Genomic DNA, 18,331 nt, shown 5'->3' with positions numbered 1-18,331 from the left:
AGGGTGGAGTGGGTGGAGAAGAGTGTCAGGAGTGATTTGTGGCAGACGGGTATCAGCGAGAGTGAAATAAGACGAATAGGAAATAAACAAAACAAACTAGCAAAAGTAGCCAGCATTGTAGAATGACTTAAGGAAAGAAAGCAAAGGTTTTGGTGTTTTGTAAAACGGTGACCCTGTTGCTATTGCCAGCTGTTTCCACATTGCCTTCTTATCGATGTCTCTGCTCTCGTGAGTCGAGGATTTGTTCTTTTCTTTCACAGAATTGCAGTAAGTCCTTACTGGGTGGTATGGTAACCATGAATTCTGTCATGTCGGACTCATCCTTCTTAGATCAAGATGGACAGTTCGGAGTGCTTAAATTATGAGGAAACGCCAACAAGGCAGGAGTTTAAACATCGAGCCTTTGCTTCTCCTTTGCGTTGTGCTGCACTTCTGCTCTCAATGAAGCCTCACCAAACACCACACCAAAGCGCACGACACTCCATTGTATATCACAGGAGGCAGAAGGGCTAAGAAATGCTAAGCTCTGCTCATTTTGTCTGCTAGACTGGCTTCAGTCTGTTTGGATGTTTCACCAGCAGGTGGCACTGGTGTGCAAACTGTGACGCACATAAAATCTACCAAACAAACCCACTGGTACCCCCCAGGGTTCAGAGTTTGAGATCCAAAGTAGTCAGTCTTGCCTGTATGGTTCTAGAGAGCAACTCGGCCCAATCTGGTCCACACTGCTAACTGGTATAGGATTGTACTGGGAACAGACAGACGCTCTTTTCCCAGTTTCTCCACCCGTGGGTCACGAGTTGATATTCTTTCAAGTGGAAGTGGGTTGCAGTAGGTTCCTGTGTGTGTTCTCTGGTCACCAAGGGGAACAAACCTCACGCGCAAATCACCAAGTGGGACTTCTGGTGGGTCGCAAAAAAGCTTACATTGGAAAATGTGGGTGGCAGCTCCAGAAAGGCTGTGAAAGACTGTTCTGTTTTACATACTGGGGGGCTCGGCCCCCCTGCTCACTTTGATTGCCAACCCCCGGGCGGGCGCTACACACTAGCCACTTCACGGCTCTGTCACTCACTTATGGGGATGCGGATGTACAATTTAAACAGATTGTTATTTTCATGGGAATTGTTTCATATGCATAATGGAGCTAACTGTTTTACATTACAGCGAGTAGAAAATAGTAACACGTAACAAATTGAAAGTAAATTATGTTTCACGTTGCGTTAGAGGTATTCGTTGCGTTATACGATTTCATTCTGTTTGGCTTTGAAATTAACACGCAAATTCCTTTTAAACTTACTTACTGTAAAACTTCAGCAAAAAAACATTTTTCGAATTAACTTTTAGTCAAAATCCCATTGAATTTTTGATTCAGTGTTTGGACTTTCATCGTGACAACGCAACGTATAACTGGCCGTGAGTGAATTTCGTTTCTTTCCCTCTACTAAATAAACCGACTTTTTCGAATGTTTGTCCCAGAGATTTGTTAATTGTCTTTGCAAAAGCTCTTCTAACGGGAAACTGTAAACGTTTTATACGAATGTCATATCAAGATCTCCTTTGGTGTCTAATGTTACCCCTGAACATGGACTACATTACCATTCTTGTCGCCTGTTAAAAGTTTATACGTCAGAATTGTTTGACCGATTTGGAACACAACTAATCTTGTACCATTGCATAGCCCATCACTCAGACATAAATTACACAATTACATCACGATATGTCCTTCTTTCTGCAGTAATTCGGCCGTTGGAAGACCAGACGGTGTTAACGGTTGTAGATATTGTAAGTTGATGTTTTCATCTTTCGCACCATCACCACCAACTGTTTCAGCAGAGTCTATTGATACGCATTTAGTCAATTTGCTGTGTAACTGATCGACAATTTTCGCATTGTCACACACGTGCGATTAGGAGGCAGCTAAAGGGCTTGAGTAACTGTAATACTGCGTCAGACCAGGGGGTGGCGGAGTGTGCGGACTGTCTCTCTCAGTCTCTTGCAGAGCATTCCTGGGAAATCCCATCGGGTTCTGGCGCCTTTGAAGACGTCACTTCCGGTCCCACAGACGTCATTTCCGGTTCTGGCGTGGACGACCTCACTTCCTCTTCCAGCCCACGTTACCTCCACTTAATGAGTTCTGCTTTGGAGTCTGTCTTGTAAGTAATTCACTTTTTCAAACCTTTTGCAGCCAGGATCATATTATACGGGTGGATACCCTAAACCTTTGTGACTGTCTGGAGGCAAGTTGTTACAGCGTTAATTTGTTTGACTTCATCGTTTCTCTCTGCTAGTGTGTACTCATTTCTTCTGTTGATAATCCTTCGGGATGAAATTCTTCAATAAGATTTGGACATAACACGTCTTCTTTAATTGGGAACTTAAAGTGAGGAAAATGTAAAAATGTATAAGAGCTGAGTGTGCAGAAACTGTGAGTCTGGAGCTTATGATATTATTGATCTGGACTATCAGAAAGTATTTGATGAGATGCCACATGAGAGGTTGGCATCAAACTAAAAGAAGTGGCAGTTCAGGGTGTGGTGTGTAGATGGGTGCAGAATTGGCTCAGACACAGGAAGCAGAGGGTGATGGTGTGAGGAACCTCATCAGAACTGGCCAATGTTAAGAGTGGTGACCAGCAGGGGGCAGTGCTGGGGGCTGCTGCTATTTTTAATATCTAGAAATGATTTAGATAGGAATATAAGGAACAAGCTGGTCAAGTTTGTATGATGATACCAAGATTGGTGGATTAGCAGATAATTTGGAATCCGTTATATCATCACAGAAGGACTTGGACAGCAGACAGGCTTGGGCAGTTTTGTGGACGATGAAATTTAATGTCAGTAAATGTAAAGAATTACACATAGGAAGTCAAAATGTGAGGTCTGAATACACAACGGGGGGTCTGAAAATGGAGAGTCCATCTTATGGGAAGGATTTAGGAGTCGTAGTGGACTCTAAGCTATCGACTTCCAGTCAGTGTTCAGAAGCCATTAAGAAGGCTAACAGAATGTCAGGTTATATAGCGCCTTGACGTGTGCAGTACAAGTCACAGGAGGTGATGCTGAAGTCTTTATAACACACTGGTGAGGCCTCATCTGGAGTCCTGGGGGCACATTTGGTCTCCGGGCTACAAAAAGGACATAACAGCACTAGAAAAGGTCCAGAGAAGAGCGACTAGGCTGATTATGGGAGGCTACAGGGGATGAGTTATGAAGGAAGATTAACAGAGCTGAGCCTTTACAGTTTAAGGAAAAGGAGATTAAGTTTAGCTATTAGCCAGACGGTGTGCAGAAGCCATGAAGAAGGCTAACAGAATGTCAGGTTATATAGCGCCTTGACGTGTGGAGTACAAGTCACAGGAGGTGATGCTGAAGTCTTGATAACACACTGGTGAGGCCTCATCTGGAGTCCTGGGTTCAGTTTTGGTCTCCAGGCTACAAAAAGATCATAACAGGACTAGAAAAGGTCCAGAGAAGAGCGACCCGGCTGATTGAGGGCTACAGGGGTTGAGTTATGAGGAAAGATTAAAAGAGCTGAGCCTTTACAGTTTAAGGAAAAGGAGATTAAGAAGAGACCTGAGTGAAGTATGTAAAATTCTGAAGATATTAGTCCAGTGGATCGAGACGGTTATTTTAAAATGAGCTCATCAAGAACACGGGGACACAGCTGGAAACTTGTTAAGGGTAAAGTCACACCAACATTAGGACGTTTTTCTTTACACAAAGAGCGATAGACACTTGGAGTAAGCGACCAGGTAGTGTGGTAGACAGTAAGACGTTAGGGACTTTCAAAACTCGACTTGATGTTGTGTTAGTATATTAAGTGTAGAGGACTGGCGAGCTTTGTTGGGCTGAACGGCCTGTCCTCGTCCAGAGTGCTCTAATGTTCTAAAAGCATTCACACCAATGAGAGGTGAGAGGACCGCAGGCATGTCCTCAAATGAGTGCAGTTTAGTGGAGGGGATCAAGTTTAGGGTCAATAAATAACGAAAAGTCGGAGACAGCGTTCAAAGAGCACATTCCATGCCTGAGGAACTGAAGAATGCAGAATGCAAAATGAAATTAAAAAACAAATAAATGTGGCTGTCAGTTCTTATTGGGCTATAAAAGTCCACATGGATTTACTGTTATGGCACAGCCAGGGGGAAGGCATTCGATTCCTTATTTGCTTACAGACAAGGAAGTTGGCAAGCTTTACATGTTTCTGTCACCCACTGAACACAAATTGTTTCTTAATAATTAGACAAGCGCCTAGGAAATACAGTAAGTGGTGAGCCAGAGGGTGAAATCATTTAAGAGCTGTCACCGTCACAATGGGAAGGGCAGGGCAGAGTCAGACAGCCAAGGTCTTAGAAGGCCATAAAATGGCAAATCCTTATCTTGATCTTTTCTAGGATTTTAAAATGCCAAAATTAGCATTTGTTTTGTTCATTTTGACTCATTTCATGCTAGTGTTTGGCTTTGTAAACCATTTTGTTTCATTAACTTGCGGCCATTTGGTAGAGCAGTTGCTGGCACTTGCCAGGTGATCACTTCCTGGAGGGCCGCGTCACATGTCATCAGGGCTCCAGCGATTTATAAGATGCCACCTGTTCAAGATACGCATTGTGTGCTGCAGAATTAGGGGTTTAGACTTCGACTTTCTCCTTCGACTTTGATTTTACTTCAGCCATTTAATGGTGACATCCTTCACAACTCTGTGATGGTCAGTGTGGTGTGCTGGGCTGCTAACATTAAGAGGGGGCACCGAATCAACAAGCTAATTAAGAGGGCAGCCTCAGTTACAGGACACACTCTGGACCCCCTGAAGGTCATAGAGGAGGAGATTAATAAAGACAAACTGAGGGCCATTATGAGCAACGCCACACATCATCCTCTGAGACACCAACACGGAGGACTTTTAGAGTGGAAATTATTCAGACAAAGTGGGTGAAGAAGTGCGACTGGGGGTCCTCTATACCAACAGGAATATGCCTGTATAGCGCCTCACTGGGACTGCCAAGTCAGACATTTCCTTTCCTTAATTTTCTAATTTTCCACCTTTTAAGTCATTCTGGTGTGTGTTCAGATCATAGCGTGCCTCTGTATATATATTAATTTATCTATCTATGTGCTTATTGAAAGAACATCTGTAAAGGACAAATAAAGTTGTACAATATATTATATAGTGGCTATCATATCGGTCTACATATTTATTATACTGTGCCTCGCATATATATATATATATATATATATATATATATATATATATATATATATATATATATATATATATATATAGTGCATTTCATATCTGTCTATTTATTGATTTTATCGTGCCTTGAATACCAAATTCTCCTTCAATATGTTTTATAAAGCCTTTTGTACCTGTCCCTTGACTGTATAGTGCATTTCATATCAGTGAAGTCTTTCATAACCATTTATTGATTATATAGTGCCTTTAATGCCAATGTATCCTTCAATATGTTGTGTAGTGCCTTTCATATCTATCTATCTATTGCTATATAGTGCCTTTCACATCAATCTATATATCCACCTATTTATTTATCTATCTATCTAGTGACCAGTTATATAGTGCCTTTCACATCTATCTATCTATTATATAGTGTCTTTCACTTCTATCTATCTATCTATCTATCTCAATCTATCATATAGCGCCTTTCACTTCAATCTATCTCTGTCTATTATATAGCACCTTTCACATCTCTCTATTCATTTATCTATCTATCTATCTATCTATCTATCTATCTTTTATATAGCACCTTTCACTTCTATCTGTCTATTATCTAGTGCCTTTCACATCTATCTATCTATCTATCTATCTATCTATCTATCTATTATATAGTGCCTTTCTATCTATCTATCTATCTATCTATCTATCTATCTATCTAAAGTTTTCAAGATGAACCTTTCCAAAGAACTGTTACTACATACAAATCCCAGAGCAGGGGGGCAGCACAGTTCTCCGGACCCCATACAGTACATAAACAGTCCCTGTCAGTCTCTTCCCCCAAAGCCCCAAACCTTAAGTGGGCCCTGAGTAATCCTTACCCTGCGCCGCCCCCAAGAAGCACTTGAGGGTTCACATGAATGACAAATCTATCTATTATATAGTGCCTTTCATATCCATCTGTCTATCATATAGTGCCTAGGAGATGGGCAACATTAAACAGAGTATGCTGATCATTGGGGTTCCCAGACAACACAGTGGTATTCTTGAAGATGGGGGTACCATGACAAGGAAATGGAGGCTGGGGGATCAACTCGGCCACACAGAATGCACAATACAAGGGTAAAAGGGCCCATAGGAGGCTTTGTGCAATGCAGCAAAGAAAGCGCCAACTGGTTTTTCATGAGGTGAGAAAGAATGAGGAAAGACAAAAAGTGGATGGGAAGGAAGAGGCGAGGAATGCGAAACACCACGTGTCTCAAGGACTGACTGACCTCAGTGGTCAGTGCCCTCCACAAGTATTGGCACCCCTGGTAAAAATGAGTAAAGAGCTGTAAAAATCATCTGTTGGTGAATGACCTTAATACTGAACTAAAACATAAACAAGAGAAATCCAACCTTTAACTAAAGTAAATGTATTTATGAGAAAAAAATAATTCCACATCCTGAAATAATTATTTCTAACAAATTTCTTTTTCAGCATCAGTTTAGGGTAAATCACCAAAAGATTAACCTTTTTTTACCCGTCTTTACCAGGGCTGCCAATGATTATAGAATGAATGGACTTTATATGGCGGAATGGCAAAGCTAAATTGGCCCCTGATGTGTGTGTGTTGTGTGTTCACCTTGTGATGGGCTGATGTCCTGGTTTGTTCCTGCCTTGTGGCGGATTCCGTCCAGCAGCGACCCCAAACCCTGTTCTAGATAATCAGTTTTGGAAAATGGAGGGATATGCATGTACAACCATCAGATCAACTGGGACAAGTAAAAAGCCATTCAATCCAACAAAGCTCACCAGTCCGGTCCACTTCTAAAATAACATCAAGTTGAGTTTTGAAGGTCACTGAAGTCCTGCTGTCCACCACACCACTTGGTCACTTCTGTGGTTCACTGTGTTCCCTTAACAAGTTTCCAGCCGTGTCCCCCGTGTTCTTGATGACCTCATTTTAAAGTCACCGTCTCGATCCACTGGACTAATTTTAAACACTTCAGTCAGGTCTCCTCGTAATCTTCTTTTTGTTAAACTCTAAAGGCTCAGCTCTTTTAAACTTTCCTCATAACTCATCTCCTGTAGTCGCTCTTCTCTGGACCTCCTCCAGTGCTGCTATGTCTTTATGGAGACCCAAACTGCATGCAGGACTCCAGATGAGGCCTCACCAGTGAGTTATAAAGCTTGTGCAGACCCCCCTGTGACTTGTACTCCACACGTCAAGGCGCTATATAACCTGACAGTCGTAATGGCTTCTTAACACTGCTGGGAAGTCGATAGCTTAGAGTCCACTGCGACTCCTGAATCTTTCTCATAAGGCGTACTTTTTGGGTTACCCCTCTCCTTGACAACCCCACTCCGCCATATAACCCTAATTTGTGCAGAATTTCTACATTTCGTGAAGATGGGTTCGGCCATTTTGGTCGTCATGCGCGTGCGTGAGTGCTGGAGATGGCTGAATGGCCCGGACGATGGCAACTCTCCACCAAGGCTGGAGGTGACGCCCGGTAATGACAGTCTCTCTTTTCCTCCCTCTGCAGAAAGGAAGACTGACAGCTTTTCCACCTCTGATGTCACTTCTGGGGTCCGCCCACCTGGTCCCACCTCTTTCCCAGGTATACCTCGTAAGCGGAAGAGCCACCATCTTGGGCAGTCGACCTCGTTTTACACTCATTTTCTTTAAAATGATTTTTTCAGTTATATGGGGTTGACCACAAGGCGCCCCAAAACACTGATGCTGTCTGGCTTTTTCTTCTCATTGGCGTAGTTGGCAGGATTTGAAGCAGAGTGTCAGAGATGACTGAACTCCAGGATGTCTCAAGGATCATCCAGGCTGTGGTCGCTGAACAAACAGATTTTGAATTTTATTTTGAGACGAGATCAACGCTTTATTCAGGTCTAATGCAAGTTCCCTAAATTTTCTTTCGCATTTTACTGTAATGTTGTGATCACTGGGGATAGCAATATGTAAAACAGAGACTAATTCGCTGATCTCTGGTCAACATGGTGGGACGGCAGCTCGTATCCGGGTAAGACGGCCCAGATACTCAGTGGAAGTTTGTAGGTCCAGTGTGGCCTTTCCTCCATAACCCAAAGATATTGTGGAGATCAGATCTGCCCCGCAGTGGGCTGTCACGGTTGACTTCTGTCTTGTGGCTGATGTTGTCAGGGCATTTGGCCGAGACCCTCCAGAGCAAACGTTCACAGTAAAGCAATGCATGCGCTCGAGTGAGCCGACACACTCGGGATGACTGCCCACTCAGAGGCCACCCAGCAGACCACAACCTCAACACGTCAGTCACGGGCACAAGAGGTCAGGCCAAAAGGGACAGTTACAGAGTAGCCATTAGTCACTGTTGCCTTGACGCCACAGCAACAAAAACAAGTCGAGGGGACTATGAAGGCATCACCTCGCCAAATACCTTCAGCAAACACAACGCCGTCACTTACTGTTTACCACATCGCCTCATTTAAATTCACATTTATAAACGTGGTAGCAGTCCAAGTGCAAATAACAAAGACGCTGCCTGCAATTTATTGTTTACACACCACAAGCAGACGTCACCCGTCAAGCGGCGCCGCAGAATTCATTGCTTTATGAGCGTCACAGAAAATGGGCGAGCGCAGACTGTTTAAGGGGTCCCCAACTCCGGTCCTGGTGGGCCGCAGTAGCTGCTGGTTTTCATTCTAACTCTTTTCCTAATCAGTGACCAGTGTCACCTCCAGGACCGTGACTGAGGACCTCTGGTCTAAGGTCAGGGGTCCCCAACTCCGGTCCTGGCTGCAGGTTTTCATTCTAACCCTTTTCCTAATCGGTGACCAGTTTTCACTGCTAATTCACTTCTTTTTCCCTGCCCCGTTTTTAAGGAGTCAGTCCTCTGAATTGAGTCGTTTCTTCAATAAATGGCAGCCAAACAGAAATGAGACGTGAAACGAGCCGGCAGGTGACCAGCTAAATTGTGACGTCAAACTCCAGCCAATTTCACTCCAACCAGTTTGTCAATGAGAAGCCAGTTCTTGCTGTTAATTAAACCCGTTGTTGAATATCATGGCTTGTTGTCCCTGCGGTGGGCTGGCGCCCTCCCTTGTGCCCTGAGCAGGCCGGGATTGGCTCCGGCAGACCCCCACAACCCTGTGTTAGCGGGTTGCATAATGGATGGATGGATGGATAGATAGATTTTTGTCACCCCAGGCACTCACTTGACATAAATGACATCACATGCATTGGATGGATGGACTTGTTGTTGCTCTCGGTCTGCCACAGCGGACTGTTGATTTTCAGTTTATTTCTAAGACCACCGTCAAGATGTTTTAGTGACCTGAGCTGACCAACATGACCGAGACCTTCACCCTTCTTTATTTTCAGGTGAGCTGCTCATGTCGCGTCTCGTTTTGTGTCTCCTTATTGTTTGGCTGCTCATTAAAGAAAAAGAAACAACTAAGGGGTCCGAGTCACGTCAATTAAAACAAAGGCAAAACAAGTGAATTGGCAGCAAAAACGGTTCACTAATAAAGAAGATGGTTAGAATGAAAACCTGTAGCCACTGCGGCCCACCAGGACTGGAGTTGGACACCCCTGGTCTAAGGGGTCAGGGGTCCCCAACTCCTGTCCTAGAGGGCCGCAGTAGCTGCTGGTTTTCATTCTAACCCTTTTCCTAATCAGTGACCAGTTTTCACTGCTAATTCACTTCTTTTTCCCTTCATTTTCCCCGCCCCGTTTTTAAGGAGTCAGTCCTCTGAATTGATTTGTTTCTTCATTAAATGGCAGCCAAACAGAAATGAGACGTGAAACGAGCCGGCAGGTGACCAGCTAAACTGGGGCTTCAAACTCCAACTAATTTCACTCCAACCAGTTTGTCAATGAGAAGCCAATTCTTGCTGTTAATTAAACCTGTTATTGAATATCATGGCTTGTTGTCCCTGTGGTGGGCTGGCGCCCTGCCCGGGGTTTGTTCCTGCCTTGTGCCCTGAGCTGGCTGGGATTGGCTCCGGCAGACCCCTGTGTTAAGACATAGCGGGTTGGATAATGGATGGATGGACTTGTTGCTCTCGATCTGCCACAGCGGACTGTTGATTTTCAGTTTATTTCTAAGACCACCGTCAAGATGTTTTAGTGACCTGAGCTGTCCAACATGACCGAGACCTTCACCTTTCTTTATTTTCAGGTGAGCTGCTCATGTGGCGTCTCATTTTGTGTCTCATTATTGTTTGGCTGCTCATTAAGGAAAAAGAAACAACTAAGGGGTCCGAGTCACGTCAATCCTTGCCAATAATTTAATTTAATGGCTTGTTGGTGCTTTAACTCTTCTATGTCAGGTCCTTCTCATATCCTCGATTCTCTTCCCCTTTCTAAGGATATCAATCCAAATGATTTGAAGGCTAAAATGGAGGAGCAATTCTCAGTCCTTCACTTTTTTCTCTTCACTTTCCTTCCAAGTATTTAATTAAACCCAACAGTCCACGATAAATACACACAGGGATGTCGATGATAACAAGCTAAACGGAAAAAAGCTGCTCTCTTTGGTCATTCTGCATCTTATTGCTAATTAGGAGCAAATTAAAAACCAAGAATGCAGCTGCTTAAGACTAAAATAAGTGATAAGGGTTCAAAATCTTAATGAGCGAGACCACAAAAGTGAAGCAGAAGTGTTACTGGAGCAATAAGTAATAACACCATCCAACCTCTGCTCCTCAGGGACAAGCTGACTGAGATGGCAGTAGATTCACACCTGGTGCCATGGATCGTGGACGATCTCGTCTCAGGAACTGCAGGTCTGACATTGTGGTCAGCAGCACAGGAGCGCCGCAGGGGACTGGACTTTCTCTGGTCCTGTTCAGCCAACATACATCAGACTTCCAATACAACTCGGAGTCCTGCTACGTGCAAACGTTCACTGACGACACTGCTATGGTGGGCTGCATCAGGAGTGGGCAGGAGGAGGAGTACAGGAACCTAATGAAGGACTTTGTTAAATGGTGCGACTCAAACCACCGACAACTGAACACCAGTAAGACCAAGGAGCTGGTGGTGGATTTTAGGAGGCCCAGGCCCCTCATGGACCCCGTGATCATCAGAGGTGACTGTGCAGAGGGTACAGACCTATAAATACCTGGGAGTGCAGCTGGATGATAAACTGGACTGGACTGCCAATACTGATGGACTGTGCCAGAGAGGACAGAGCCGACTATACTTCATTAGAAGACTGGCGTCCTTCAACATCTGTAATAAGATGCTGCAGATGTTCTACCAGACGGTTGTGGCGAGTGCCCTCTTCTACGCGGTGATGTGCTGGGGAGGCAGCATAAAGAAGAGGGACAAACTGGTGAGGAAGGCAGGCTCTACTGTTGGCACGGAGCTGGACAGTCTGACATCCGTGGCAGAGTGACGGGCACTGAGCAGACGCCTGTCAATCATGGAGAATCCACTGAACAGGATCATCTCCAGACAGAGGAGCAGCTTCAGAGACAGACTGAGGAGACCCCACACTATGCGACTCGGGGGGCAAACGTTAACATTATACAAAGTTATTGTCTGTTGTACCTGCATTGTTCTCACTCTTTAATATTGTTCTTTATCAGTATGCTGCTGCTGGAGTGTGGGAATTTATAAAGTATCTATCTATCTATTATATAGTGCCTTTCACATCTATCTATCTATCTATCTATTATATAGTGCCTTTCACATCTATCTATCTATTATATAGTGCCTTTCACTCTATCTATCTATCTATCTATCTATCTATCTATCTATCTATCTATCTATCTATCATATAGTGCCTTTCACTCTATCTATCTATCTATTATATAGTGCCTTTCATATCTATCTATCTATCTATCTATCTATCTATCTATCTATCTATATAGTGCCTTTCACTCTATCTATCTATCTATCTATCTATCTATATCTATTATATAGTGCCTTTCACATCTATCTATCTATCTTTCTATCTATCTATCATATAGTGCCTTTCACTCTATCTATCTATCTATCTATCTTATAGTGCCTTTCACTCTATCTATCTATCTATCTATTATATAGTGCCTTTCTATCATCTATCTATCTCTATCTATCTATCTATCTATCTATCTATCTATTATATAGTGCCTTTCACATCTATCATCTATCTATCTATTAAGGGCTTCTGGGCTGGATCTACAACCTACAGCCACTGCGGCCCTCCAGAAGCGTGACTGAGGACCTGTGGTCTAAGGTCAGGGGTCCCCAACTCCGGTCCTGGCTGCAGGTTTTCGTTCTCACCTTTACCTTTCATTTTAATTGACTTGTTTTTTTAAGTTTTGTTCCCCTGAATTTCTTCCTCGTTCCTCTGAATCGTGAAGTGAGGGAGCCAACAGAAGACCCACTAAGTCAGGGCCTCAGACTCCAACCAATTTCACTCCAACCAGTTGCTCAATGAGGCGCCGAGTCACGTTGTCAATTAAAACTCGCTCTTTAATTCTGCCCGCTTGGTGCTGACATTTAGCAGACATTTCCAAAATTCTTGATGTTCTCTTTTCTAAGAGCACCGGTAAAACGTTTTGTGGACCTGAGCAGATCGACATTCCGGAGACCTTCACCTTTCTTTATTTTCAGATACTGTTTGCTGGTCCTGTTTGGTCTCATTTTGTATCTCGTTATTGTTTGGTTGCTAATTAAGGAGAAACAAACAACTGAGGGGTCTGAATCTTCAAGAGCAAGTCAATGAAAATGAATTCAAAAGAAGTTAATTAGGAGCAGAAACAGGTCACTCAATAAGAAAAGGGTTTGAATGAAAACCTGCAGCTGCTGGGACCCTCCAAGGACCGGAGTTGGGGACCCCTGGACTAAAGGTCAGGGTATACCCACCCCACTCAATCAGAGGGCTTCATCTGTCGCTCTGCCAGTCAGCACTGCTGCATTTGAGGCTCAGGTCGCTCAAAACGAAACAATGAAGCGTTGTCACTGTTGCCAATGTTAGGGATTTCTAGTCAGGCTTCCAGACAACTTGGGGGTCAGGAGAGGAGCCATTGAATCATCAGATCAGAGGATGTGGCTAAGTAATGCAAGGCTTGAGAGGACGAGAAGAGGGAGCACGTGGGAGTTCTACCAAAGTGTAACTGCTTAACAACCAATTAGTCCTAATGACGAAGGGAGGTCTGAAAATCAAAGGTACGCCTTATGAGAAGGACTTAGGAGTCATAGTGTCCTCGTCACCACCAACTGACAGACAGACTGGGCTAAGAAGCCATTAAGAAGGCTAACAGACTGTCAGGTTATATAGCGCCTTGATGTGTGGAGTACAAGTCACAGGAGGGTCTACTCAAGTCTTTATAACACACTGGTGAGGCCTCATCTGGAGTCCTGTGTGCAGTTTGGGTCTTCAGGCTACAAAAAGGACATAACAGCACAAGAAAAGGTCCAGAGAAGAGCAACTCGGCTGATTCAGGGCTACAGGGGTTGAGTTATCAGGAAAGATTAAAAGAGCTGAGCCTTTACAGTGATGAAGAGGAGACCTGACTCAAGTGTGCAAAATGATGAAGGGAATTAGTCCAGTGGATCGAGACGGTGACTTTAAAATGAGTTCAATGAGCACAAGGGGACACAGCTGGAAACTTGTTCAAAGTAAACTTCATGCAAACGTTAGGAAGAGAACCGCAGACACGTGGAATAAGTGACCAAGTAGTGGGGTGGACAGCGGGATGTTAGGGACGTTCAAACTCGACTTGATGTTGTTTTGGAAGAAAGAAGTGGAGAGGACTGGACTGGACTGGCGAGCTCTGCTGGGCTGAATGGCCTGTTCTCGTTTAGATTGTTCTAACATTCCAGGCTTTAGGTTTGCTTGTTCTCCCCGTGCCTGCGTGAATTTCCACCATGTGCTCTGGCTTCCTCCCACAGTCCAAAGAATTGCAGGTTAGGTGGATTGGTGATGTTAACTTGTGTGTATGTTTGTGCATCTGTGCGCACTTTATGATAGATAGATAGGAAAGGTGCTATATGATAGATGGACAGATAGATAGGAAAGGCACTATATGATAGGAAAGGCGCTATATGATAGATAGATAGATAGATAGGAAAGGCACTATATGATAGGAAAGGCGCTATAGATAGATAGATAGATAGGAAAGGTGCTATATGATAGATAGATAGACAGATAGATAGATTAGTCAGATTACGACCAGAAAGACATGGCAAGGTAAAACAGTTTTAGAAGCATTACAAACTATGGGATGTTTATCTTCTTTATTTCTATTCACTAATATGGAGAAATGTAATTAAAGTCACCGTGTGTTTCATCCCAAACAGATGAACTTCAGGGGGCTTGTACTGATGTCAAACAGACGTCATAAGGAGTATGTGGACCAGAAGCAGAAGTCATCAAGTAAATGGATGGACGGGAGACTGGACGCTGATACGCTTTCCACCTTTTAAGAGCAGGATGATATTACACTTCTGCTTCAGGGGTTTTATTTGAAAATAAAGAAACAGAAACAAAACACGAAGGTGTACTTCAGTTTTGCTATTATAGAGTGTGATGGTCTTACCGATGGTAGATGGTGAATGCTTACCGATTATGTTGACCTCATTTGTAAGCCACTTTGGATAAACGCGTCTGCTAAGCAAATAAATGTAAATGTAAAGATGGCACCTACAGGAAGAAGGTAACTGAAAGTGCTGAAAATCTCACCAGTGCTGGGCACAAACCTAAGAATTAGCCTGACCATAAGAGAGCCGAGGTGACCGGTCGACATTCAGACAGAGAACCCCACCTGCCCAGGTCAGGGTCATCGGCCACCTCAGCAGATGTAATAACACAGTAATGAACGCACTTCACCAAAGTCACTCCTGAAATATTTTTCAGTTTTATGATTCTTTTGGTTCTGAGTTTGGTTTTACTCAACTTCAATCCTTGTTCTTCTTTTCTTTTTATTGGATTTGTTGAAGCACATTGATAAGCGTGTACACCAGTGACAAGACCCCAATGTAGCTCCTCACCAGGACTCTGAGGGTCCAGCCAGAAGTTTTCTTTCTTTTTGATCATTCTGGTGTGTGTTTTTAGTATTTATTTATGTAGTGAGCCAGATTTCACCCTGAGGATTAATAAGGTTCAATCTGTTTACTGTATTCTAGTAATAAAGGCACAAATGTTCAGTGAGACCCCCACATGACAACTTTACAGGACATTTTTGAAGAGACACAGACATCTTCCCAAAAATACACACAAGTGGGGTCCAAATGGCGTACTACACACACACCTACACACACACTCTTCAGGTCAGACTCCTGTATCTGGATGACCCGTCTGTTCAACGCACAGGTGCACATCAAATCTTAGAAGAAATGCACGCCAGCGGGTTTTTATCTATTTATCTAATCAACAGGTGTCTAAGAAATCTCACAAGAAATGTACGAGTAAAGCTAGTCCGTGTGTAAAGCCAGTCATAAGTATGTAAAGATCGAGATTCAGTCTGAAAATTAAACATTAAACATTAGCGTGACAATCTCGGCTCGTTGAGCTCAACCTGTGAGTCTCAATAGTGCGTTTAAAACATCAACGCTCTCCGTAAAAGCGCTAAAGGCGCCGGGCTGATCTCCGAACCACCGCTCGCTCTCACCTGCTACTTCGTTCTCATCCTCTTCGGACTCTCAGGTTCTGCTCGGTATCTTCACACGAAGGTTTCGATCAACGTTGCCGACAGTAAAGGAACCTGTTTTGTTCTTCGGATCTTCAGGTTTACTCGGCTTTGTGCCTCAGGTGATAGCTTAGCGGTCTGAACTCTGCCATAGCTTTCAGCGCGATCGACATCTGACGCCACGGTTCTTGGAACCTCCTCCCGGAAGAGGGTATGGACACCTGAGACAAACCCCGGCGGCAACTCTGCCATAAACGCGGGGCGGGAGACACCAGCGAACGTAATGAGACGCGGCAAGTCGGGCACCCGCCGAGGCAGAGGTGGGCACGAAGAAGGGGAGCGGGGCAGGGAGGCAGGCAGATGGACAGTTGGATAGACGGATGTGAAAAGCACAATATAGATAAATTGATAGATCATGTGAAAAAGCCTTATATAATAGATAGATAGACATGAAAGGCACTATATAATAGATACAGTAGATAGATAGATAGATAGATAGTGAAAGGCACTATATAATAGACAGATAGATAGAGAGATAGATAGATAGATAGATAGATAGTGTGAAAGGCACTATATAATAGATAGATAGATAGATAGATAGATAGATAGATAGATAGTGAAAGGCACTATATAATAGATAGATAGATAGATAGTGAAAGGTGCTATATGATAGATAGATAGATAGATAGATAGATAGATAGATAGATAGATAGATAGATAGATAGATAGACAGATAGATAGATAGACAGGCCGCCTCCCATTTAGTTGATGTGGCTATAGAGCCAGAATGATGTATTATTTATCTCAAATTACTGACAATGTTTTGAGGAAGCAATTAACAAACATAACATTAATAATAACATAAAAATAGACTTTTGCAGTGGTAGCGCTGCTGCCTCACAGTTAGGAGACCCGTCTGGGTTCGCTTCCTGGGTTCTCCCTGCGTGAAGTTTCCAAGTTCTTCCCGTGTCTGCGTGGGTTTCCTCTCACAGTCCAAAGACATGCAGGTTAGGTGTACTGGTGATCCTAAATTGTCCCCAGTGTGTGCTTGGTGTGTGTCTGTGTGTGTCTGTGTGCCCTGCGGTGGGCTGGCACCCTTGCCCGGGGTTTGTTTTCCTGCCTTGCACCCTGTGTTGACTGGGATTGACTCCAGCAAACCCCCGTGGACCCTGCAGTTAGGATTTAGCGGGATGGATAATGGATGGATGGACTTTTGTAACCCCAGGCACTCACTTGACATAAATGACATGACATGCATTGTGTTGTTTAAAAAGAATTTAACACAAGTTTAAATCTGCAATAACTCAACAACATTTTCTATCAACGTTAAAAACAAGTACTACTTAAACTTACAATATTACCAGAAGGGGTTTTAGTTGGCAATTTGTCAAATTCCAAATTAACATCTCCAACAAAATGAAGTGTCCATATATTAAAATTCTTTAATTTTTCTACACCAAATATAAAATGTGACCAAGTTACATGTGGACTTTGCATGCTCTCCTTGTGTCTTCATGAGTTTTTCTCTGTGTACTCCTATTTTTCTTCCCACACTCCAAAGATGCACATATTCTATCTATCTAATCTATCTATCTATCTATCTATCTATCTATCTATCTGTCTGTCTGTCTGTCTGTCTATCTGTCTGTCTGTCTGTCTGTCTGTCTATCTATCTATCTATCTATCTATCTATCTATCTATCTATCTAATCCTGCCAGCTACGCTGTCTATCTATCTATCTATCTATCTATCTATCTATCTATCTATCTATCTATCTATCTATCGTTTTCAAGATGAACCTTTCCATAGAACTGTTACCACATACAAATCCCAGAGCAGGGGGGCAGCACAGTTCTCCGGACCCCATACACTACATAACCAGTTCCTGTCAGCCTCTTCCTCCAAACCCCCAAACCTTAAGTGGGCCCTGAGTAATCCTTACCCTCTGTGCCCCCCCGAGTATGATGCCAGTGCAAACACCTCTACATGTAAATAATAATAATAATAATAATAATAATTCCTTACATTTCACAGTGAGTGTAGGGTCACTTCAGATCATAAGATTTATCTTCCCGTCTCCCTCACAGACTCACCCTTCCTCTTTTCCTCCATCCCTCTGTTGGAAGCTCTGCCCTCCTGGCCTCTATGCCAGCTCTCAGCTCATTCAGAATGATGGTGGCACTGTGGCACTTTCCAAGTTGCAGGAGGAGCGCAGGATCTTCTCTGGTGCCTCTTTAGCCTTTCTAGTTGGCTTTCAAAACATTTATAAAGGTAGAAGAAGAAGAGCAGAGTTAGTTTTACTTTCTAATTCTTCTTCCAGTTAACATATAACTGTATATCTGATTAACTATCCCATAAGCCCCTGTAATATGCAAATGAATCTTCCCCTCAATTTTGCATTTCAGAAGCTGCAAGCAGTGAAACGCTGAAGTCGTGTAAACAAAAGGGGGGCTCGTGACATCTGTAAGCACAAGAAGGGCACCCTGAAGTCACACATGGAGTGACAATGGTGAGTGCGGCGCAGACAGTAACTAGAGGCATACATTGAAGGTAACAAGTCCAAGTACA

The 18,331-nt window shown here is 43.5% G+C and overlaps 1 protein-coding gene across 5 annotated transcripts in view; it reads right to left on the bottom strand.

Moving 5' to 3' along the window:
* tmc5 (transmembrane channel like 5) overlaps nucleotides 1-18,085 on the bottom strand; it is a 117,495-nt gene extending 99,410 nt beyond the window's left edge. For 4 of the 5 annotated variants that reach the window (XM_039775784.1, XM_039775787.1, XM_039775785.1 and 1 more), the window contains exon 1: nucleotides 15,746-15,942. The gene's annotated coding sequence lies outside the window, so the exon portion shown is untranslated. Of the gene's footprint in view, nucleotides 1-15,745; nucleotides 15,943-17,856 lie in introns of those variants that run through there. The other variant, XM_039775783.1, reaches the window with a different exon arrangement.
* Between the last annotated feature and the right edge of the window lie 246 nt (nucleotides 18,086-18,331).

This window comes from Polypterus senegalus, chromosome 13 (genome assembly GCF_016835505.1).
Source record: "Polypterus senegalus isolate Bchr_013 chromosome 13, ASM1683550v1, whole genome shotgun sequence".
Lineage (NCBI taxonomy): Eukaryota > Metazoa > Chordata > Cladistia > Polypteriformes > Polypteridae > Polypterus > Polypterus senegalus.
Note: the sequence above shows the minus strand (reverse complement) of the source record. Positions and strands in the feature narration are given on the sequence as shown.